Below are 24,340 nucleotides of genomic sequence, written 5' to 3' on the forward strand. Positions count from 1 at the left end.
ACGTTCTACCGCATTTCGAAAGATGAATAAGACAGGGTGCTTTAACTAAGGGAATATTTTTTAGTTTAATACTATTAATGCAGTATTTTTTTTTTTTTTTTTTTTTTAGTGATACTACAATTTTTTAATTTGGATTTTTGTGCTTGATAATAAAAAGATGGACAACTTTCGCTATGTATCATTAAACAGTCTATCCCCTCCAATCTCTTTTTTACTTCCCATTTGTCAATCACAATTCTAGAAATACGTCAAAGAAACATTTCCCTGTTTAACGACAAGGATCAGGATTTCTATACGAGAGAAGCAACATATATTCCGTGGTAGAATCGTTTTCAGCACGAAGTAACACGTATCATCGCAACTGTTTCGGGCCATTTAGCTCTTGCCATCTGCTTCGGCCTCCTCTCAAGAGATACGGAGGGAAACCTGAGAGTGGATTCGACCTATTTAAGAAGCTTCTTGCCACTTCCGGACGCTTCTACAGGAACGCGAACTTCGCCCTTACGATTGGCACGCACGTGCTGTTCTATGTCCCGTAAAAATCTACCCAGAAGGGATAAACGCGCATCGAATTGAAACAGTCCATTTTGTGTCCCAACTCGCTATCGGTTTAAACCGCGTACCATATGTTAGAACACGACGATTTTGGTTCGCTAAGCTATTAAATGAGACACGTCGTGTAGAGACTCGAAGACCCACCAAATTTGCAATAAATTTGCAGTAAATGGACTAAATTTAGCGTTTTCACGATTGATTCTATACAGCGTGTTTCCTACTTTTCCTACTTTTCCGGCCGAACTGTAGGACCATAATGTGGTGAAAATAAGAAAAACATATTATATGTAGTTTTGCTGGGAAAGGGTTATTACAAAAAATGAGAGACACATTATGAAAACAAAAGTTATATACTCTTTGTGTATTTTTCTGTGGAAGTTTGTAGAAATTTGTATCCCAAAATTCAGTACGTATCTGTATGCATAATGTTAATAACATTGTCATATTTTTTGCGTTCTATGCAAACGATCTATGGAGATGTACTCGTACATGAAGAGTTGACGCTATTTGGAAAAGACATTTAATTTTTTTGTTTTACAAAATTTCGATCCGATGCGGTTTAGAGAGAACCGGAAGAATCGAATTATCTTTTCATAGAATTCGATCTGATTTAACACAGCTCGAACGATTAACCTTTTAAAAATTCACACGTGAACTATTGAACTATTTGAAATTTAAGTGTTTTTCGTGTATTTTTCTTGGGCTTGCACTTTGACATACGTTATTCCCGGAATTTAATTATCGATTGTCGGAGCTGTTTTTTTTTATTCTCCATTTTATGGAAAAATTGGATAGAAGCTACTCCATATGAAATGAAGTAATAATATCGAGTTTCGAGAATTTCCTTCAATACATCGTATTAGAAAGAATTCTTCTCAATTTCACCTTCGATACATACGTTGGTATCTATCGATCTCTTACTTCGTGTTTAAAGACGTGCATGCAGATATATTTATAAGTAAAATAAAAAAATGTTTTGAAACGAATAAAAATTTCTTTCAAGATTTAGCTATTACATGTCAGAAAATATCTTATTATTTCTACTGGATTTCTACGCTTGAAACCAATTTTCTATTTTTCCTTATGGGCAGTATTTCCTTCTATACGGTTTTCTTTTACATCGTTTCTTTAGGAGCGTATCTACAGTGTAAAAATAGAACCAGGTGTTGCAGCATTGTATGTATTTTAATCTGTTGACCGAGAAAACCGAATTAACTCGTCCCTCTCGGTTTCTTAAATATAATAATTTCTCTATGTATCAATTCCCTTTTAATAGAGCAATTTTATTTGAAAGCAATAATTTAATGATCAATTTCAGCAGAGTTAGAGAGTAACTCATTTCATGTACTTGAAAAATAAAGAAGCTGAAACATCTTATTACTATTTATACAGGGTCTTCCTGGAGAGGCAATTCATAACCATAAAACACTTAAACTGTTCACTCTCCAACTCTCAGATCTTCCTATTCCCTAGTGAGGGATACGAAATGGGGGCCGACGAATTTTTTTTTTTTTTTTTTTTTTGAGACACTGATACTACTCGAAGGAACTCGCAAATGCCAAAAAACATTTACAAGCATTCGTGCATGTTCGTATTTCACGTATTTACTAATTGGTTGTAAACGTTCGCGGGTATGGAATAGATCGAATTCAATATAGTCTGGGAAATTTAAGTCAACAGTAAGATTCCAATATTCAAGATATTCAGAATATTGGAGAAGATTAGCCCCGGTGATTGCATTTACGAAATTGTTAATTCAAACAAGTCGATTTGATTAAGTTTCGAAACTTAGATCGAGTGGGTACTAAAATTTGTAAGTGTACTTGTAACTGTTCGGATTAACTGTTATTTCACGGTTAATGGGCCAATGTAAACGTAAGATATATCGTTCCCATCTATCAGTATTTCCTTATTTATACGTTTACGACCGAATTCGTGGAATTCGCAGAAGGGACGATACAAGAGACAAAGTTCATCATTTAAGGAAACTTGGATAAAGTTAAAGTTAGCTAAAAGAAAGTCTGTATTTTTAAACACTGAAATTCGTTTCCATGTGTAGTTATACGGAAGGAATTTGGAAGTTTGTACCAAAATCCCTAAAATAAATACGAATGTTACGCGTCGTTCCTTATACTTATCTCGCTACTGAAAAAAGAACATGCAGCAACACATTTTTTTAACCGAGCTTCTTATCTACGATATTTCTCAAAGCTTTTATACACTAGAATAAAGTTTTCAGAACTTCATACGTATATACCAAGAATACGTTTTACAAAACTTCAACAACCTAATTTAGCACTGCTTATCTCCGAATTTATTATAAACGATTCGAGAATTTTCCGCATCAATAATCGCTATAATTTTATGTATCTTTAACGTTATTCCCATTTCTCGCTTACTTGTGCCACCAGTGGATACGTGGCTTTAGACGTATCGCGTATCGTGACACGATAATGGAATTGCCGGAATATCGGTTGTAAATACGTTCACCTCGATAATGGAGAAAATTAAACGGATTATACCGAGCTGTTCTTTGCTTCACGCTACATCGCTTCCGTATAAGTTAGCGACAGTAACCTAAAAGTTCCACCACATGAATCGGAGACTCTAAACAAGTTCCTGGAAACCTTTGACAAAGTGATCACGGACTTCTACCTTACCCAGGTCCCACAGTTTGTTAGAACTTCACTTGTTTCGTGTGATCGTGCTGAGATATGTAACTTATCGGCCAAGGGAATAAGGATTACGCGAAAGTGGCAGTACATTATATTGGCTACCTTAGGAGAACGATCACGATCGACCCAGTGGAATCGTTCGAGATGAAGTTTAATATTTTTGAATTGTTGGATCGAATGAAATGTAAATTTCAGTCAATGATTCTGTACTTGAGAACCGGATTAATCTACGTCCATTTTCTTTCAAATTAAATCACAATGAAATCAAGGAATTAGATTATAGTTGCAAATCATCTTCTTAATATAGAAACTTTTTAGAAACTTTTTTAACAGTATTTTCTACCTATATTTCGTAAAGTACAACGATATTATGTACAGAGAATTATAAAATACACTGAAACTTTCCTAATTACAAGCTGTCGACATCAGCAGACAAATCGAGCAAGCGAAAGCTACGAGAGAGACATGGCGTTCGGTTGTGGTGAAATTAACACGTGTCGTGCGTTACCTTCGAGCGCATAGTAATAATGCACCTTCCAAGGCAATGCCGATGCTCCCGTTTATTGACTCTTCTTCCAGAGTATGGTTGCACGATTATTTACTGTAAAACATTGACCTGATTCAGAGTTCTTGCACACAACAGTTTATATTGAAACACTTTGTTAATGAAATTGAAGCTCAATTTGCGTATTCAACGACGTTGCATATTCAACGCAAGTTATATACAGTGGAACCTTGATTACCATAACATTGATTAATGGAAAATTTGAGTATGACTCTTTGTAAGAAAGATTGAAAAATAAACATAGAAACTGGGAAAAATTGTTATATTTTTATTCAACAGTTTTTACATCAGTTTAATATTAATATTTATAAAATAGTTTTAAATTAAATTAAAAATTTTAAATTAATTACTTACGCTACATTAACTACGAATAGGTTTAATTATTTACGCCGCATTAGCTATTATTAGTATACCTGGTTAAAATCATAAATTGAATATTATAATTTTCGGAAAAGGTTAGTTCATTGTACAAATTTTAGCAGCTAAAATGTTTTAAATTATTTATTATGCAAGTGAAATGAATATTAAAATATGAATTGGTAATTGAAATAGGTTAAAATAGCCCTCAGTTTAAACTATTTCAAAATGATCTTTCTTCGCATGTATGTAAAAAAGTTAGATAACCTGAACAAAGGGTATCATGATTAGCTCTGATAATCAATGTTTTACTGTCTTATAAAATAACTTTATTCTATCCTACAATCAAACGATCAAATTTTATCGAGACTCTTTCGAGTTTGATATAAAGATTGCATAATATTCAATAAGAAATGGATTTCCCTTTCTAATTTCCGAATAACAGGTATCATGATTAGCTCTGATAATCAATGTTTTACTGTCTTATAAAATAACTCTATCCTATCCTACAATCAAACGATCAAATTTTATCGAGACTCTTTCGAGTTTGATATAAAGATTGCGTAATACTCGATAAGAAATAGATTTTCCTTTCTTTTTCTTCCAACGCGGAATCGAAACATAAAACAGGTACAACTATCGTAAAATCAGTCTGGATGCGAATTATATGACATCGTGGATGCACTCAATTGGCTTAATGTCTCGAATCGTCGGACAACTCAAACAAGAAAGGAACGCGCCTTGGTAACACGTATGAAAATCGAGATTGAGGGTTAAATAATTTCAATCGTGCTTGTAACATTTAAATTTCTAGAAATCTTAAGACATTGATCGGAATATTTAATTTCTAAAATTGCCAAAGTATCGAGGAGAGTATTTAATTTCTAAAAATTATAAAGGACGAACCAAAATATTTCAAGAATTAATTTTCTTACAGATGAAATAAATATTTCAAATTTTAATGAATTATCCAACATTATCGAATCACTAAATCTTTCCTCGTGAGAGTAATGGAAAGAAAAGTGAAATAAATATCGTAGTTGTATAGGGCAAACAAATTGCATTCTAAAAAATGTATAGCGTATCCCAATCATAATAAAGCTTTCTATACGAAAAAAGGAACATGGCTGTTGTCGCGACTAGAAATTGCTTCGAGTCTGTCAGCGTGAAATTTGTCAAAGTGTTTAACTACTGAAATAACTGAAAATCCTTTTAAAGACCAGGTGAAATTCACCTTGTGGAAAATTGCTGTTTCTCGCGTAATTACAACTTTCAACGCGACAAATTTTCAACATGCAAAAACCAGAAACGCTGTCCAACGGTCCTTTAAAAATTGTTAGAAATCTATTAACGTACTATAAAGGCTCGTTGAACGATCTTTGATGGATTCAAATCGGCGAGAATGTCTGATATTATTACGTTCCAACAAAAATGCTTTGATTTGAAGAAAAACAATTTCTTTGGTTCAAAGAACGATTTGAAAATCCAACAATCGATTCATTTATTACAATTATTGATTTCTTATCATCACGTCAAATTGCTATCAAGGGACGAATTAGAATTTAATTTCCAATGCTACAATTAAGAGATTGAGCGATCTACGATATTTCAAACACCCGATTGTCAAATGAATTCTCCGACAAATCCGTAATTCTCTGCCAATTCCTCCATCACCACACGAGAAACAGGAATGACATCGACCAATAAAATATCGGATCAGTTGTCAAACTCGAGGATCAAAATGAGTAGTCCGATCTGTCTGAGACCTAAGCTACTTGTACGTGCAAATCTAATCCACCGATCTGCTGGAAGTTTCATGCGGATCGCTCAAGTTCGTAAATAACTAGTTGAAATTCCAAACTTTCTAGTCTCAAAATAACACGAAATCTCGGACCTATTCTTACCCAAGCTCCTTCGAAATCTCAAGCGTTCGCATAATCATGTTAACGATAAGAATCGCGAGCACAAGAGGGAAAATATTGCCCTGTTACATTTAGGATGACGAGAAGCCACTGGCGTTCTATTTTCTCGGGAACAACGCGAGTAGGAAGCCTCGCCACGAATCACGCCTGCCATCGTGAACGTGCGCAGATTTACGAGCGAGGAGTCTTGAGAATTCCCTGTAACGGATACGGAAAAGTCGAAACGAACCAGGCATAGGAACATGACGGGATACATGGCGAAAACGAGAAAGACGAGAGAAGCTAAACGAGTTTGGTGCTTTCCATGCCGCAATGCAGGCGCCTACTTGTTAACTGGACTGTTTGGTTCGACTTCTTGGACATTCGAGAAATACACGCAATACCAACGTTCTCGCGTGTACACGAGAATTCGCATGACGATTCGCGTTTCCAGAATCGAGAAGACGTTGTTTTTTAGTTTCAGCGGGCATTGAACTGCACTCAGTTCTCGACGTGGACGGAATATTTGTTATTTTTTAGAACATGGAAATTTCGCGTTGCGTGTACGGACACAAGTTTTAAGATACAGAGAGATTTTTCTGTTTTATAGGTCGAAGTAATTTTGAACGAGTGGACTTGGTAAGTTTGGCAATGTAAATGATTGTACATCTAGTGATTTTGTTGAACAGATGTTCGATAAAATCTCGCTTATTTAAAGTGTATGGAACATTGTTTGTTATTAAAATGAGATTAAAAAATTCTGTTTTGAATTTTAATACTGTTCTTGCTAAACAGTATAATTGTATTGAGTAAGTATGACGTTCTTGCGAATAGCTTTTAACAAGAAGGAAGGATAGAAATTATGAAAAAACAGGTCACAGCCTGACAAATAATATAACTTGTGCAATGATACGAAATAATATAGCGAAACGAGGATGGTATTCTAGAGGCAGTGTACAGCCAGACGAAAAACCGAAAAAGTAATAATCACTTCTAATTTAAAGCACAGTAGAAAAAGCTCACGTACCACCAATATCGAAGGCTTCCACTTTAGTTCACGAAGTAAAGAAACTTTGGAAATATAATCAATACTTGAGAGACTCGACATCTTCTGTACAATAGGGTCTGACATATCGTAATATCATCTCTCAAATTGGCAAACACATACAAGCACGACCGTAACAGTTCTCGAATTAATACGTCAGATTTTCCGGACTAGTTAATACAGGCTGGTTAATTAACGTCCACCGTTGTCACTCTGTTTGCCTGATTATTGCGATGAATGCAGTATACTGAAGAACGTGTATACTGCAATAATCCGAGAATTTGTAAATATTGAACATTTTCTATCGCTAAATTATTTCCGTGAAGCAATTTTTTGGAGAATAATATATTCTACGTTTAAAGGAAAGAAATGTATTAGATTCAGAGCACGATGATATTTTTATAACGAATCGTTTAACTTAAATTTTCTACATTTTTCTATATATAATAAATTTACATCTTGTACATATTTTCAAAATCTTTCAAGATGTGTTTATTGTTTGGAATATGTACTTGTTAATGAGAGAAAGTTTGTTTTCCTTCACGTTGCTTTACGGCTGAGAGCTTGAGTCTAAAAAGCCTTTAGCAAAGACTTATAAGTACCAAGGAAACAGTATATTCCTAGTAATTCGAAGAACGACGAACTTTCTGCGTCGGCATAATTAGCGCGAAGCTAAGATCTGTATTATAGTGAGAAATGAAACTGTCGAGCTAAATTAGAGGTCAAAAATGAGAAACGAACGTTTGTCAAACGACAACGAAATTGCGTTCTACGATCGTTGTTCCAACGAAAATTTACTATTTGTCAATTTTCAGGAATTTGGTTTCTTTAAATTTCTATTATAAAAATATCGTTCACATGCTCCATTAGTAATAATTTTTATCAGAGCATTATACGATATCAAATATAGTTGTTAAATTATTAGAGAACTATGTACCCTTATAACGTGCAAGTAAAATATATTCTAGAAACAGCATGATCTTTTCACCGAGTTTTACGATTCGTAAATTCAAATCCGATACGAATACTAAAATATCAGAAATATTAAGCCAAACTAAATATAATAGATGCACGAAACGAACGCAAGTATCGCACGATGGGTTACATATCTCTTTGAGAAAATAAATTTCAACAAATTCAAATAACAGATACGTTTAAAAATCATTCGGAGTTAAGTATTTATTTATCCAAGTTCGAGGATTTAAGCAATAATACGCGAAAACGTTTGACTACGTAAAATAAACTAGGTGACAATAAAATAAAAATGTTATCTGCCGCAATCGTTTGAAATATTGAGAGATCGAAGAAAAATATGTATCCATATTCAGTGTAATAAATAATGTTATTCAAATTCCACATATATTGGGTACTTGTATGAAAAGATACTACGTAGTAGAAAAATTAACAATGGAAATACCGGAGAATATAAATACAAAGGAATATAAAGAACTTCTTAGAACATAGCGTATCTATTTTGCGAATCAAAAAATAATATTTTAAAAAATATGAAACTGAAATTGTATAAAATTACATATATAAAATATGTATAAAATTTACATTCATAAAAATGTATTTAAATCCTACAAAATCTATAATCGTAGTTTTAATATTAATTTTAACAAATTTTTAACTATTTTAACTGTATGTGACAGGTTCTTATGCAACAGTTATATAAAAAATTTTGTTTATCTGGTATTATGGGAAATATGATAAACAGAAGATAAAATTCAAAATGAAAGAATTCCCTTTTAAAAATGAAGAAACGATCAATTCCCTCAACACGGAAATACAACTAAATGGTTTCACGGAAAAATCCCTCTATTTCTTTACAAACAAAATTAAAAATTACAAAAAATTACAAACAAAGCTATTTAGAATCAGAAATCAGTATTGTACAGTCGAAAAAAGTAAATTATATCGTTCTTCTCGCACGAAAAAAGAAAAAAAAAAAATAAACGTGATCAGGAAAGAAGTTCGCAGGTGCTTAACCTGTCAATTCGATAATATCGATCGCTATTCCGGTATACTAGGCAATGTTAAACGAGGTTTCGTGTTCTCGTTAGAGTGTAAACGTAATTTTAAAAACTAACACCAGTAACGATAAAATTGAACGTTTTAACCAAATCTTGAAGAACCATGGTTTAATAAAGGACAAACGTTTGCATTCCAAATATTGACAGAAGAAAAAAGCACGTCATTCCTAAAGAACTGTAGATATTTCGATACGACAAATGAACAACACAGCATGCAAAGCAGACATATTAACCCTTTCGCGCACGAAAACCGTACATTCGCATCAAATATAGCAAAGGCAACGTAATTGAAATCGTCAACGCGTGCAGTTCGAATTATTTCGAATTAAAGCGCAAACTTATTAATCATATCGAGTTCAATCATTTCGAGGAAAATATCCGAAAATAAAAAACGAAGCATTAAAATCCCAAAGGAACAAATTTAATCATAAAATTCCAAACTATCTCGAATCTAATTATATCCGAAGAGAGTGGTCTCTATTGCGAAAGACATTTTTAAAATAAGGTATTAAAGCTTCAAAAAGCTCGTGCATTAAATCCTTGATCAAAGAACAAGCGGAAAGGGATGTTTCAAGAGGCACGTGAAAGGGTTAAAAACAAGAGAACTTTCGTTCTCGTTCTCAATCCATTTCGAACTCGCTGTTTGACGTGCACGCGTGCAGCTGTGTGCGATATTAATTCAGGAATACACCAACTTACACTCAAGACATTTCGTGCAACAAGTATTATAACACACTTCGTTCTGAACGTGGCTGTGCACAATACCTGCCGATCGTTTCGCACTTAACACTTTGAACGCTTTGCTTTTTTTTTAATACACCGTTGATAATACGAAGCAATTGTATTCGGGAGAGTCACCTCGGTGTGTCGTTTTTCAATAATTAAGAAATCTCTTCGAAGTTCGATGCTATCGAGCTTAACAAGCTCGCGGATAATCTTCAGCAGGTTCGATATTGCATTTATAAAGATTTCAAAAATATCAAGACTTCGCGATAGTCTTTTTATTTTCTTCTTTCTTTCTTGTTCCTTTTCCTTCTGACTTTCTCTCTGTATTAATTGACTGATTTTTCCTTTACAGAATGGCCCCAGTGAATTATCAAAGATTAGATACAGATCGGTATATATATAAATCGAGATATGCTTTGATAGAAACTACGAATCATTTTCTTCCGTTTTGAACAAATGTTTCTCTTCTCGTTGGTCCATGCGTTGTACCTTGGATGGTCGATCGTAGATTACAACAATTTCATAAAAGGATGAAAATTCGTCGGAATTTAAAAGACTCGAGGTCTCGGGTCGATCTTTTGCTTTCTTTACTTGCACTCCAACTGTAACGCAGATTATGTTTCTCTTGAATGACTTTGTACACGTTAAAGGTTCATCTTCATTGTTGTAACGTACAACGTTAATAATTCATCAATGTATAACACATTTGATCGAATTAAAATAAAATATGCACATACATATGTGAATGTTAAGTTTAGCTAACAGGTGGAAAGAAGAAGGCTATCTTTTCGAAAATTCTTCTCGAAAGAAATTACAAGCTCTAAAGTAGTTTCAATAATTTGTTAATCCGCGCCTTTTGATTACTTGCTAATGTTAATTTTTCGATTGGCTGCTGATGCTTCCATGGTTAGAACAATACATTAAAGTTCGATACATGGAATGGATTATTGTGATGAACAAGAGGGTGTTCTATGGGGAGGCGTAAGTGCAAGTCAAAGTGGGTAGTAAGTAGGTACATACTCGAGCGCAATAGTAAAGGGATGTTGTCAAACGTGTTTCCATTCACCAAAGAGTAGGACGTTTACGGAATACGTGAGCCCAAATCGATCGGAAACGCATAGGAAAAGACAAACTAAAACTGTCTTCTGTAACTGAATATTTGGAGAAAATGGCACACGTTGAAATCTAACTGTTATGAACCTGTTAAGTTGCACATAGATTAGATGGAGAAATCAAATAAAATTCATAACTTTTTCTACGTATGTTTGAAGACAAAATGTGAGAGAAAAAGCAGATATAAAGATTCTTCGACGAAACGTTCCAAGGGTTTTCATTGTTATTTCTGTCTTTAGAGTTTCTTAAAAATTACGAGTTCTTGTTGTTATATCAAGGACGGTTTATTTGGTCAAGCGATCTTTAGTGAAATAACAGCTTCTAAAGAGTCAATCGAGATTCCCATTTCGAAGTCCCAAGAGAGAGGTTCGGATCAAAGAATCCAATACGATCAAAGAGTTATGCAATGCCAGGAATTACTTGCTTTTCCTAGAAAAACAGAACCTTGTCGTCTTGGTTCTTCTTTGACATATACGTAACCGATGGAAAATTTTATATAAATATAAAATACTGGGCGTGTTACGTTTGAGTTTCAGTTATTTGAATTTCGCAGAGGAGACAAACACCTCGTATGAAGTAAAAAATTCGCAAATGTAGAAAATAATATCGTAAATATAGAAAAAAAGATAGAAAATAAATAAACGTGGAAACAAAACGTGAAAGAGATAAAGTTTTGAGAGCAAAAAATGATACATTTCCATATAAAATAATCGCATTGTATGTAATTTCCTAAGTACCCTAAAAAAGATTAAAAAATAATGATTTCGTTGCTCGACTAAAATGTCCAAGTTATATTTCAGTCTAAAGCTTTCTCCAACTCGTGATAGTACCAGTATATTATTATTACGCTTCTTATATTTCTTCCTATTTACGTACCACTGAAACGTCACTCGTGTTTTTTATCACTGAGTCGATCCTTTTATTATTTACATCGTGGAATTATAATTACGAAAGGAAATACAAATTTAAAGCAAAACGAAAGAGGAGAATAAAAAGAAATCAATGATAAAAGAATTTATCTTCTCGTATTTACTATTAATCACTGATATTTGAGCAAAACATCGAATTACACGTATAATATGGACGATTAGTTAAATTATCGCAAGTTAGAGAAAGATTTATTGTACGGAACGTCAATGAAAGTAATTATTTAAAACATTCCTAGCGATCAGATCAAAAGCAGAGCAACAAAACATTTGGAAACCTATTTAATCAAAATTCTACTTTGTTTAAATCGGAACTCGTTAAATTCACCGGTTGCGGCCAATGTTCACGATAAAACATTGAAATTACCTTCAACTCAGAAATCACAAAGATCCATTTATTTCTGCCTGTGATTACCAACCGACCCTTCTGTTTCCACAAAGCTTCATTAAATTGATCGAATTACAGAAAAGGACAGATAACCATTTCACGATATGACAGATGATCGTGACATTTCTTGCCAGGACACCGTACCTAAAACGTCTTCTAATCCGCTAATAGAAAGTAGATTTGATATAAAAGCAATTCTAGTCGCGTCATTGCGATTCGGAGATAAAAATTTGTCATAGCAGCGGCTTTCCATTTGACCGATGAAACACGAATTTCGATTGGCAGTACTGGCCACAGTGTTTTATTTTTGTACGATCTAGCTAAAACCTTTGAAATTGTATCGCGTTTACTCATCTCCTTTTACGATTTATTTCCATGATTCGTACGACGGTTTCGTATTTCTTCATTTATTTTAATAATTCGACCGATTAATTTGCTTTTTAAATAGAGATGCCTCGAATCGGAGGATTCAATAATAATCTGAGAGATCCTTTTTCATCAATTCATCACTATTTCTAAACGATGTCGTAGTTATTTGATTTGCGTTTAATCTACAACCGGTATGTTATTTTATCTGCGGTTAAATAAGCATAATTTATGGTTATACAATAACTTCCTGGTATTTATTTTCAGCATTGGCCATCCTTTTTTCCTTCAAATAGGAAATACGGGTATTATAAATCATAAACTCGATGAAACTTTAGATAACAAATAATGTGCAAAGAAATCGGTGGTTCATTCGTGCACAAACTAGGCAAAGATTATCATATCTAGATTAACGCTTAACACACTATGTTTATCTTGCATCGCTCTTAATCTACAGCCAGATTTTACAGAAATGAATACGTAGGAGATATACGTAACAGATAACGAAGGGATGGACAAGAAACTTTCGTGTTATTGAATATTTACTTCGAGTCCCGGAAACGGACATGAAGTTCTAGAACTTTCATTCTAAACTTCAACATCCATGGAAATTTGATTATCTATATATCGTAGAATGTCAGTACCTGCTGAGATCTATCTGTAGACAGCAGAATTTGGATTGCAGACTTTTAAATCTCAATACTCACAGAAATTTGATTCCGAATGCCTGAAAGCTCGAAATGTCAAGGTCTCCGGGATTTTGATTCCAGATACCAGAATCCTGAGAAGCCCGATTCCGAAACCCAGAATTTTGATCTCAAGCATCGAAACTCTGAAAGATCTAATTTAAAATCCCAAATCTCTTAAAATCCAGATTCGTGTATCATAGTGCAGATTAAAAAATGTCTAAAAACTGAAATGCGCGCTCTAAACTTCAGACGCTAAATGGAAAATTCGAAACCTCCGTGATCGTCTCGAATTCCGGATTCTAAATTGCCTTAATCTCTGAGAATACTCTCGGAATACTGAATAACCCTAATACCGAAACTAGTATAATTGTTACAATCTCCTGCCAGCAGTTCTTAGTTGTTTCGAGTTTAACGTTAACCTTTCTAGGCGCTAGGAAATTACTATCCCATAATTATAGATTCTTCTTTTAGGTTTGTATTCACTTTGATAAATTTTATTTCCGTTCAGTGCGCTGGTATTGATCTATATCATGAATTTTAAATGAAACGTAAGTTTGATTATAATTTGCATCTCTGATACTGCCTTTCCAACATTATGAAAATTTAATGTTCTTCTTATCCTATAAAAGAAGTTGCTTGGAATCTTCTTTTCTTCTTTCCAATCGGTTTACATAAATATTTTTACATGCAAACCGATTGCAATTGCATCTATCCACGATTGTTGTATTTTTAACTATTTTAATAATTGCGTAATATAATATTGATAATACCGTCGTAAAACATTAATAACAATAATTCTAGTCTTAATACGAGTAATGGTACTAATGGTACAGTCAATTATATTTATAAAATGAGGCTGACGCTTACATAAAAAAGAACAACGATTTATTCGCTTCTCAACTATAATACTTACGGTTATGTATTGCACAGCGTATGCTAGATTTTCAACAACTTTTAGACTGTTACAGATATCAAACACCTCGTATCGCGTCAACAGCGAACAAAGAACCTCAATTAGAGGAATGGAATTTATTCGGAAATTTCGTCGTGTGTCACACTCTTACACAAACTTTTAATATAGAACTTTCGCAAGAACCATTTTGTTAAGTACTTTACAAACTTCTGTCTCGCGAACTTTTATTTTTATATAATAAAGTCTGAATCACAACTTTGAATTACTTCCATCGTGTTCCTTTCATATCTTCCACGAATATGTCAAGCTCGGATGTCACACTTCTACGGGAACCATTCCGATACTCTTTTTTAATCCAAGTTCGCGGTAACGAATTACAGATGGCAGACGGTATCCGATACGAAGTCGAGATTCATCCGGAGAAGGAACGTAATCACAGGATCCAGGTCAAACGGGACTGTGATTACGACTTTCGATCTGTTTTGCACTTTCCATGCGGACTGATCGTTTCCTCTAATTAGTGTGCGTTTCGGTGCACCACAAACGACGACTGTCTACTAATCTTGCGTAGGATATACTGGTAAGAGGAAGAGAAATGGAGAGAGAGAGAGAAGATCAGATTAATCGTAAACCCTTTCATCTGACACGTACATCCTTGTATACTCCTGTACGAGGAGTAGCGTGAAAGACGACGTACTGGAGAATCCAAAAGTGTTACATTAAATTAAAGCTGGAGAACAAGCTACAACTTCATCCTTAACGAACCTGTCTTGCGCGACAATAGACGATGGATGAGAGAACGAAGATAGTTTTTAGATTATCTTGTTGACTTTATTATATTGTGCACGTTGCAGGAATCGAGCTCCAACGAGGAAATTATCGGCACTCTTCTGGCTCTTGTTAGTTTAATTACATAAAGTTACTCTTTGCCGCTCTTCTTTTCTTATCGTTCTGTTGATCCAGAATTTTCAATCGATTGTAGTGTATTAATTATTTTAGTTTTAATACGCGATCTATACTGTTAATCATGGGAAAGATAACTTTCGATACAGAATCACGTCAACACTGAATTACCTTTGACTTTTCTTACCTTAATTACATAAAGTGTCTCTTTATTATCCTTGACCAACATACTTTGATACGAGCAGTTCTAAAATTTATTGAAGTTTTTTTAAAACGAAACAAAATTGATGTCTTCTGTAGACAACCGAACATTGGCATTTTGAAATTCTGAAATCTTTCTTCTAGATACGTTTGATTAATAATAATAATTTCCAAACAATGACAGCTATTAATAAACTATATTATAGAATAATACTTACGGTGTCAATTATAACATCGATAAAAATAATTCATCTAACAGAATTTCTATATCAAACTTTCCACGCTAATATAATTTTAGTTATATCTTCAGTAATCAATTTTAGAAATCGTAAGTGCGCTACGAGGAAAACTTGCTTTAACGTGGTTCTAAACTCGATTCCACGACATGGCCAAAAGGGACTGACCGATTTTAATTAACGAAGTAGTCATACGACACGAGTAGAAGGATCGCTCAGCCAAACCGACAAATCTAATGGTATAGGAAATTCAATTAATAGAAACTTTATTGCCTAAAACAATATAAACAAACTAGAAAAGAGAACTTCAACGAGTTGAATGTCCTATTTTCTTTTTTATCTTTGTTGGAAGAATTACTAAAGATTTAAAAACGCTATCCGCATAGCCCTTGAGGAAGCTAATGGAGTCTCAAGTAGTCATAACTGCGTTTTAACTACAGAGAACCTAATTTCCGCCGATCTCCGCATTCCTGCATCTATTTACATTTTTTGAAAGCAACTCGCAACTTTCTCGATTCATTTTCTCCAACGATACCGAAACAAATAACTTGAAATATAACGCGTAATGGCTCAGAAAGGCAAACGAAGTGTGTGAAAATTTTAGACAGATAAGAATAATGAAATAACGAAACAAATGAACATATTAAAGGCATCTAAATCCTTTTTATAATTCTGCACAATGCTTTTTCATAATTCACGATTGCATTTCCAAAGGGATGCGTAACGATGGACAGGTGACAACAGCGCAGAAAATCTCGATTTTCGCCCCAAAGAATACATTTTTCGCAGTTTTACGACAGGCAAAGTCGGATGGAAAATGTTACGTATACCCGTGCTCCATCTTTTTAATTTTTTAGACAAATAATACGAAAACTAATTTTTAGTTAGACAAAGTGCTGTCAAAAATGAAAACTATTTTATATATAAAATTCTTAATGTTATTATTCGGGTAAACAATCAGAAAACAATGATTTATTTTCATAAATTGACGAGCTTTCCGAGGAAAGACCCATAAGTCTATGGTAGGTACACGTCTGCGTGAATATTTGAGCGAATATTTCAAGAAACTCCAAAATCAAAAGGCAAGTTTAATATATAAATCAGAGGAATGCTTCTTAGTTAAAAAAAAGTGAACATCTCAATACAAATATCTATTATTTTGCATAATTAATCATAGTATAACAAATAAAATGGAATACAATAATTTTATCTTAAAATGTACATTTACATGATTTAATAAATGAATACATTTCTCTATACTTGAAGGAATATACATACAGAGTTCGTGAAAATTATGAATACCAACTGAAACGTAATTAAAATTTCTAAATTAGAACTAGAACTTCCAGTGCAGTTTACTCAGTCCATCATGTCGCTTTATGAAACCTAGAAAACTCGTCGTAAAATAAATAATCGTAATGACTCAAAGATAAATTTTCGAAAATGTTTGTAATCCTGATTGCTCTTTGCATTTTTAATTTATAGAATTGATTGGCATAGTTTCTGACCGATAGATAATATACGAATATATATTAAACGACGATGAGAAAATCATAAATAACATCGATAACCATTAGCTGCATCAAAATAGAATAATTTATAAATAATTATATTCTAAAATTGCGCATTGCATCGAATACAAAGTACATTAATAGTAACTCGAAGTACTAATAAATAATTCGTGTAAATGTGGAAATGAACATGAAAATTGAATAACGTAGAATCACAAATTTTATATGGGATTAGTTAGTATGAAACTGATTTTGCATGTATTAATGTCATAATTCCACGTAACGAAATTAGCAAATTGAAATAGCTTCTCGTGTATTTTAGCACAAGTTTCGTAATAGAAATTAAGAATTTCTAGACGTGTTAAAAGCAGAAAAGTTGTTATACAGGGTGGTTGGTAACTGGTAGTACAAGCGGAAAGGGGGTGATTCTACGCGAAAAAAGAAGTCGAAAATATAGAATAAAAATTTTTCGTTTGAGGCTTTGTTTTCGAAAAAATCGACTTTGAATTTTCGCTCGGTACACGTGCACTTTATCACGCCTCGTTATAACGGATCTCACTGTAGATTGTTGTCTCGATTGACGTTATTTTTAAAATTTTCAAATTTTCAAATTTTTAAATTTTTAAATTTTTAAATTTTCAAATTTTTAAATTTTTAAATTTTTAAATTTTCAAATTTTTAAATTTTTAAATTTTTAAATTTTTAAATTTTTAAATTTGTAAATTTTTAAACTTTTAAATTTTTATTTTCGACTTTTGTTTTTGCGTAGAATCACCCCCTTTCCGCTTGTACCACCAGTTACCAACCACCCTGTATAAAAATTATACTATATAGAAATAAAACAAATATCTAAATCAGTAACAGCAGAGACAGAGAATTGAAGAAATAAGAACAACGCAGCTTTTCAACGATAAGAATATGATAATTACGAGAGAACAAAGTGCTCGTAAACTCGTAATATTTTGTCTTAGAAATCTACAGATTGTTTCGACGAATCTAACATTTAATTTTATAATTTGAAATCTGACATAATCACAATTAGGAAAATTCGAAATCTTCAGAAATTTGTTAAATTCAAAACTTACAGAGTATTCAGAGGAAATTATTCACGGAGAAATTTTGTTGTTAAATCGATAAAACATTTGTTGGACGTTTTTCTTATATGCATTAAAAATCCTTCTAATTCTTCGAATCTCTCTTTAATTACTGTCATAACTAAATCATTATAATGTAAAATTAATTAAACAGTAATTTTAAGAGTAAAAGTATTTTTAAACAAATTTGTCCTTTTCATAACCATTATACAATCCATTACGTAACCTGTTTAATTATCTGCCTCGACTAATTAAATACCTATTCCGATAACACAACACATCGCGATTCTAATCTTCTCAACTCTGTTTAACGTCAAACACACCCCGACTTGTCGTGAAACAATCACCAAGAAAATCCATTAATTACGAGGATCTGTAACTCGTAATCTGCGGATTACATTTATATTAATTGACGTCGAACTCGACAGTATTGCGATCGTCGCGTATTTCTATAAAATCGAAAGGAAATTAAAGCTCCGTAAAAGTCCTCGAATTTAGCCGCAGGGGAATTCATGACATTGGAACAAAACGAATGGAAATTTTAGTTTGCATTTCTAGGTCAAAATTTCACAGTACTCTTTCTAACTTTTATCTCTTTGCGAATATTTTCTCTTTCTGAAATTTCTCTCCTCTTTGATTTTTTATTTACACCATTTTAAGTCTGTCACATACCTACGTGTGCCCAATTATAAATTAACTGGCACGTAATTATTTCAACGCGACGTCTAACCAAATACGCTGACATATTGTACGAATAATTAGTTCGCAAATATTTTACTTAAATAGTGGTTAAATTTGATATACGTGTTGCTAATTGTAAAAACAAAGATATAGAAGCGTAACTAAATTCTGAAATATTTTTGAAAACGCTTTGTTAAACACAAATAAAATGGGAATAAACATCAAATGTAACTAAAAGCGCGGGACTGAAACTCGAATCGCGGATTGAAATTAAACGTCCAAACAGCGTCGCCGTCTGTGGAAGTTTACAAGATCGAAACGGCGAGGAATTTCAATGTTTCGGCGCGATCGAAGCCACTTGGATCTGTTTACGTTACCGAGAGCAGTTTATTTGATACGCTCTTCGACACTATTACCAAATCGAACGAAATAAATAAAGGTTAGGCGCGGTTAAGCAACCCCCAATGAAATCGAGGAAAGTACATCTTGCTTCTGTAAAAACTCTATCGGAGGAATTCGACTGGCCCTGCGATTAATTTGATTTTCACGGCCATTTCGTGAGGGGAAATCGAAAACACTTGGGGAGAGAAACGTTTTATGTCAGCTAAACTATAAAAATTGGATTTTAAGATTTTGAGGTCGAGAAAGGTATCGCTCTAACAGAAAAAGTAATGAAGAGTACAAATCGATTTTTTTTTTTTTTAGAACAATTATTTTGCCGATTTTATTTTGCGTAGTTAGCATTTAATCTAGAAATGTAACTAATAATTAATAGAATAATATAACTGAAGAATATTGAATTTGAACGCATTTTAGCTTTTAACTAGAGAACACTGGTCTCTGAGAGAAATTTGAATTTTTATTTCCTCGCTACTTTTAAGCGTACATGTCTTTCATCTTAATAGATAGACCGCGTGTTCTTAACCATTTATGCGAGAATTAAAAATGTAAAAGTGCAGAGAATGCGTAAATAAGATAATGATTTGATAAGTGAAATACAAAGTGATTCAAAGGAGTAGGTTTCTGTGGAAGTGACAAAAATGCAGACGTTCGTACATAAGAGTTAAAAATACTTGGTCGATTTCAATAAATGTATACTGTTTTTCTCACGAAGACGTCCAGAAGGCTGCTTTTGTACGCAGAACGATTTATAAAATTAAACTCTGAAACGAAATTTTCTGGAACAACCTAGCGATTGCAGATTCTTAAGTATCGTTAAGGCGTCGAGAAAAGACCCTTGAAAGTCATTAATTTCATGGAGAGTTAACTTTATTCTTCTTGTAAATTATAACTACGCTTGCAAATGAGCAGGCAGGAAACGCAGAAAAACGAAATTGATAAAATCAGCGAGCCGGAATATCTTCTTTCTGGGAGAATTCACAAATTCAAGGGCGGAGAGATGCGAATTGTAATGTCGAACGTCGATAATTCGCTTCGTTGAATCTCCATAAGGAACAATAGCTACTGTAAACGCCATTATTATCGTACATAAATTGCGACGATTGTTGTTTATATTTTCTTCTGTTTTCAGAAACATCGGAAGTTATCGATGACGATAAGATGTCGAAGCGAAGATATGATCTAATTTGGTAAAAAATAGCGAAGTATGTAAAAGAGAGATCCAACTCATTCGAAGAGAAAAACGTTCTTGTATTAGGTCGTCCGAAAAGTTTCTTTCGCTTTATAAGGAAATAACGGATACACAACATTTTCCGTTTTATATTATTTTATCGAATTACCTATGATCCATTTTGTTTTATCAAGATAAAAATTACAACGTTTGTATAAAGATGCGTTGTTGCAAAAGACGTGTCTGTAAAAAAAAGACACTTTTCGGACAACCTAATATTATAACCAGGAATTTATAATTAATAATTAATAAATATGAAATCTCATACTCGCGAAACTTTTAATTACGTTAATTGATTCGAAGCATTAGAAATTCATTTGCGACATATAACGAATTAAAGCTGTATATAGTTTTAAGTAAATAATTATGTGATAAATAATATTGAAAAATATTTTTATTCTATTTTACTAAAATATTTTGGTTTAATTTTTATGTAAAAGACTGATTTCGTTTTACAACATTCTTGTCATACATACAACTCATCTGAAAATTATAATACACACTTCGCTGCAAAATAGCAATGTGTTGTTAAACTTCTGATTTTTTTGATTAAATAGCTTCTTATAGATAGTAATAGGTGAAGAAATCAATCGTTTATTACGAAAAAGATGTCCTATTACTAAATCAATGTACTTTTATCGACAAATTTTTGTGTCACATTACCTCAAATTGCTAAAGGATGGCATTACCAATTGGGATGAATATCGCAGAAACATATTTGCACAGGAAACATTTCTTGTCGAGAGATAAGCTCTTTATAATTGAGAATTGCACTTTTTCTGTGGATTTAAAGCAGGAATAGGCAGAGATTGGAAAAAGCTCTTGTTTGATATTTCATTCGCTATGATGAATGCAACAGAAAGATAGAAATGCTTTTTACCTTTTATTAGAGAATCCAATCAAAACGTTCTTGAGCAATTCGAGTTATTAATTAGGTGCTCTATCGATCATGGGAGAAAATTGATATTCCATGTGTGTTTTGAGTAACACGACGTAACATTTGGGTGGCCTACTTTTGGATCCCATTGGATTCTCTTTCCATACGATTGCGTCTCGATTAGAAATCCCTGTACATATTTCTTTTTGATTTATCGCCGAGAACTCGCGAAACTTTTAATTACGTTAATTGATTCGAAGCATTAGAAATTCATTTGCGACATATAACGAATTAAAGCTGTATATAGTTTTAAGTAAATAACTACGTGATAAATAATATTCAAAAATATTTTTTTTCTATTTTACTAAAATATTTTGGTTTAATTTTGATGTAAAAGACTGATTTTGTTTTTCAACATTCTTATCTATTGCTGTAATTGTTTATTAAATTATTTTTCTAATCTCATTGTTGGTTAAATCTCAATTGATCAACAAATCTATCCGATAACAAACTTCAATAACGTCAAATCTATTAAATAATAAATATATTAAATAATCGCTTAATTTTTCAATTTTCACAATTTTCATATACTTGTTCACATCATGACAATTCTTCGATACTTTGAGAAAATGTATACAATTAATTTTTACATGCTTGTTTACGTTATTCGAACAGTTTTAAACAAATTGAAAAATTCTTAAAACTCTTATTTAAGCTACGTTACAGTAAATAATAATGAAACAAACAATTCTACTCTAAATTCAATATACGTATAGCTACATATATATTCCTCGTAAAGCTGCATTCTATGAGCCATTACAGCAAATTCCAAAGATTCCCCGAAATGCAACAAGTTGCTCCGATCGTGAACCGTATCCTAAACATCTTCCTTTTCAACTGTATTTCAAGTTGGAATTTGTAACAGCTTCTGCTAACTATCTCGTCGTCTATTCAAAATCTTCAACTACAGTTACAGAAACGAATTTCATTCGCGATACGTTAAACACCGTCTACGCGATGGCACGTGTTAAGCGCGCTCACTGATGGTGTAATCAAAAAATCAATCCTCTCATTGGTATTCCATTCACAGATCTCTTAATAGTGCGTAATTATTTCGGTGGCCTACTTGACGTGTCATTATGATCGTCCGTGTCCATCCTTTGTTAGCGCTATCAAAATTAATTCCCTGGTCGCGAATCAACGTGAACCAATCGAGTACGTTTGCGTATTGTTATGAATTAATGCGGATTCGATAGTCTTCCATCAGCTCACGCGTAAACCAATGGAATTCGTTTGTGTGCAAGGATCGCCATGGCATTGTATAGTGGTTTTACTTCATTTAATGCAAAATACAAAACAAAATGTTATACAACGCCATATTCGTAGAGCTATTACTGTTTGTCGTATAATATGGCTGTCATCATCAAAGGCTCACTGTACGATATTTTAATGGGATCGATTTCAGCTGGCTATCTAATGCAAATTGTATGAAACGAATCGAGTATTCCTTTTTCTACTTTTTCCTTTTAGCGTATATTTGTGAAAAAGAGGAAAGAATTCGAAAGAAAAAATTTTTTTTGCTTTTTTCTTGTTGGCGTATACGAGCGTGAAAAAGTTTCTGGCCAGCCAGATTTTCCACTTTATATTCCAAAAGGGATGTTTTAAAAAATTTCAACTAATGCTGAATATAAGGGCATAGCAAGTGAATTAAGTATTAGTTACAGTTCTTTCAGATATCTCCTTTTTTAAATATGAACTGGATAACATCTGGTCGGAAAGAAAGCGACGACAACTCGACGAACGTTTTCTTCCTTTTTTGAAAGGAGATGAATTTCGTTCAATATTTATAGTTGATGTTAAAGTTCAAAGTATCTTGTTCTGATCATTCAAATTTATATTATTAAAATTTTGCTGGCTGTTTACGTAATGCAGAGATGAACTGCTCGCTATGTTATTTCAAATATAAGTACTGAAAATATAGCAACGATGTAAGTTTCTGTTAAAGTTATATAATATACGAGACTGTTTAAACACGTATCGTAGAATGCTTTTACACGTATGAATTTATTTTATTATTATATTGTACAATATAAAATATTTTGAAATTTCACCAGCACAATATGATTATATCGTTAAAATTTCAAACGAACCTGAAAATGTACGTGGATATTAAAATCATTTAATGCAAATAGATATCTAGTAAAAAATTAATATAGAACATTACATCTCATTCTATGAATGGAAATTGTTCATTAACGAGTTCAGAATGAGAATAAATTCGAAGAAGTAATCCAGATTTTCGCCATTTTATTTCGAAATGTAGAAGATAATAGCGATTCGTTTTTCTTTTAAAATATTCAAAGGTTCCCTAAGCAATTTTCCCTTTCCGTTTTTTCGAGCGACCTTCCTCTAAAAATTACATTTTTACATTCAGATAAAAATTCTCACGCGGAAACCGCATCGATGGTTGTACATGGCTTTCAATTTTTTCCCCGTAGAAACACACGGAATTTCATCCGTTCGTTACGAACCTCTCAAAACGTAAATACGTCACGATCACCTCCATATGCAGCAGCGTTAATTAACTTGAACTCGACTATAATTACGCAGTCATTCGATATCGGAGTCGAACTTGCGCCGCAACTGAATTTAAAAGATCCGTTTAATTTCGCGTGATTGTTGATTACTTCAATTCTAGAAATTCGTTCTACCTGAAACACCTGTCGTGCCTCGGTTCGTCGTTAATCAAATAATCGTGTTACAGCCACCGACGTGATTGCTTATTTCAGTAAAGAATCGTTCCTTTCCGATGTCTCTAAGAGAATTGATTGCAAATTTCCAGTAGAGAAAGTAAACAAAAAAAAAAAAGTTCCAGAAAAATACTTAAAAATACATTTCTCGTGCTTTTAAGCATTGCAAGTATGGAACAGTTTCCAAATTTTCATTTCGAATACT

General features: G+C 33.0%; 2 protein-coding genes across 3 annotated transcripts in view; both read right to left on the bottom strand.

Annotated features, from left to right (window-relative positions):
* SLO2 (slowpoke 2) overlaps positions 1 to 24,340 on the bottom strand; it is a 186,866-nt gene that overhangs the window by 129,745 nt on the left and 32,781 nt on the right. The gene's annotated exons all lie outside the window — the stretch shown is intronic.
* The window catches only part of LOC143305144 (uncharacterized), a 44,961-nt gene that overhangs the window by 12,760 nt on the left and 7,861 nt on the right, over positions 1 to 24,340 (bottom strand). For both annotated transcript variants that reach the window (XM_076627814.1, XM_076627813.1), the window contains exon 2: positions 9,897 to 10,459. The gene's annotated coding sequence lies outside the window, so the exon portion shown is untranslated. The remainder of the gene's footprint in view (positions 1 to 9,896; positions 10,460 to 24,340) is intronic.

This window comes from Bombus vancouverensis, chromosome 2 (assembly GCF_051014615.1).
Source record: "Bombus vancouverensis nearcticus chromosome 2, iyBomVanc1_principal, whole genome shotgun sequence".
Lineage (NCBI taxonomy): Eukaryota > Metazoa > Arthropoda > Insecta > Hymenoptera > Apidae > Bombus > Bombus vancouverensis.